We start from the raw sequence: 2,500 nt of genomic DNA, 5'->3' as shown, positions 1-2,500 counted from the left end.
CAACAAATACAACAACAACAGGAAGAAGATGAAGAAAAACAAAAACAACAACAACAGGAAGAAGAAGAAGAACAACAACAACAACAACAGGTAGTAGGTAGTAGGTTGGGCTGTGCACCAGCCACCCATTGAGATACTACCCCCAGAGAGTTATGGGGTCCTTTGACTGGCCAGACAGTACTACATAGGATCCTTCTCTCTGTTTACGGGTCACTTTCCGTTTGCCTACACATACACCGAATAGTCTGGCCTATTCTTTGCAGATTCTCCTCTATTCTCATACACTTGACAACACTGAGATTACCAAACTATTCTTCTTCACCCAAGGGGTTAACTACTATACTGTAATTGTTCAGTGGCCACTTTCCTCTTGGTAAGGGTAAAGGAGACTTTTTAGCTATGGTAAGCAGCTCTTCTAGAAGAACACTCCAAAATCAAATCATTGTTCTCTAGTCTTGGGTAGTGCCATAGCCTCTGTACCATGGTTTTCCACTGTCTTGGGTTAGAGTTCTCTTGCTTGAGGGTATACCGGGGCACATTATTCTATCTAATCTCTCTTTCTTATGTTTTGTTAAGGTTTTTATATTGTATATAGGATATATTTATTTTGATGATGCTGTTCTTAAAATATATTCTTTTCATGTTTCCTTTCCTCACTGGGCTATTTTCCCTGTTGGGGCCCCTGGGCTAATAGCATCCTGCTTTTCCAACTACGGTTGTAGCTTAGCATTTGATAATAATAATGATAATAATAATAATAATAACAACAGCAAGTAGAAGAAGAAGAACAACAACAACAACAAGACGAAGAAGAAGACGAAGAATAAGAAAAACAACAGCAACAACAACAAGTAGAAGAAGAAGAAGAATAAGAAGAAGAACAACAATAAGTAGAAGAAGAAGAAGAAGAACAACAACAACAACAACAAAAAGTATAAGAAGAAGAACAACAACAACAACAAGAACAACAAGTAGAAGAAGAACAACAACAACAACAGCAAGAAGAAGAAGAAGAACAACAACAACAACAAGTAGAAGAAGAAGAACAACAACAACAGCAACATCAACTACAACAACAACAACAAGTAGAAGAACAACAACAACAACAACAACAACAAGTAGAAGACCAACAACAACAACAATAACAACAAAAGAAGAAGAACAACAACAACAACATCAAGTCGACGAAGAAGAACAACAACAACAGTAAGAAGAAGAAGAAGAAGAGGAACAACAACAACAACAACAAGTCGAAGAAGAGCAACAATAACAGCAAGAAGAAAAAGAAGAAGAAGAAGAACAACAACAACAACAATAACAACAAGTAGAAGACCAACAACAACAACAATAACAACAAAAGAACAACAACAACAACAACAACAAGTCGACGAAGAACAACAACAACAGTAAGAAGAAGAAGAAGAGGAACAACAACAACAACAAGTCGAAGAAGAGCAACAATAACAGCAAGAAGAAAAAGAACAACAACAACAACAACAACAATAACAACAAGTAGAAGACCAACAACAACAAAAATAACAACAAAAGAACAACAACAATAACAACAAGTCGACGAAGAACAACAACAACAGTAAGAAGAAGAAGAAGAAGAGGAACAACAACAACAACAAGTCGAAGAAGAGCAACAATAACAGCAAGAAGAAAAAGAACAACAACAACAACAACAACAATAACAACAAGTAGAAGACCAACAACAACAAAAATAACAACAAAAGAACAACAACAATAACAACAAGTCGACGAAGAACAACAACAACAGTAAGAAGAAGAAGAAGAAGAGGAACAACAACAACAACAAGTCGAAGAAGAGCAACAATAACAGCAAGAAGAAAAAGAAGAAGAAGAAGAAGAACAACAACAACAACAACAACATGTGGAAGAAGAAGAAGAAGAAGAACAACAACAACAACAAGTAGAAGAACAACAACAAGTAGAAGAAGAAGAAGAAGAACAACAACAACAACATCAAAAAGTAGACGAAGAAGGATAAGAACAACAACAACAACAAAAAGTAGACGAAGAAGGATAAGAACAACAACAACAACAAAAAGTAGACGAAGAAGGATAAGAACAACAACAACAGTAAGAAGAAGAAGAAGAGGAACAACAACAACAACAAGTCGAAGAAGAGCAACAATAATAGCAAGAAGAAGAAGAAGGAGAAGAAGAAGAAGAACAACAACAACAACAAGTGGAAGAAGAACAACAACAAGTAGAAGAAGAAGAACAACAACAACAACATCAACAAAAAGTAGACGAAGAAGGATAAGAACAACAACAACAACAAAAAGTACACGAAGAAGGATAAGAACAACAACAACAACAACAACAACAGCATCAGCAATAATAACAAGAAGAAGAAGAAGAAGAAGAAGAAGACCTAGTCTTCTTTGACTCTTTCATCGTGAACGTGCTTTTCATTCAAGGCACCCTCCTTTGGTGACGGGGTGGGGGGTGGGTGGGGGCTCATCGGGAGGGG

Source organism: Palaemon carinicauda, chromosome 34 (assembly GCF_036898095.1).
Source record: "Palaemon carinicauda isolate YSFRI2023 chromosome 34, ASM3689809v2, whole genome shotgun sequence".
NCBI lineage: Eukaryota > Metazoa > Arthropoda > Malacostraca > Decapoda > Palaemonidae > Palaemon > Palaemon carinicauda.
The sequence above is the reverse complement of the archived record's forward strand: the minus strand, read 5'-3'. Positions refer to the sequence as shown.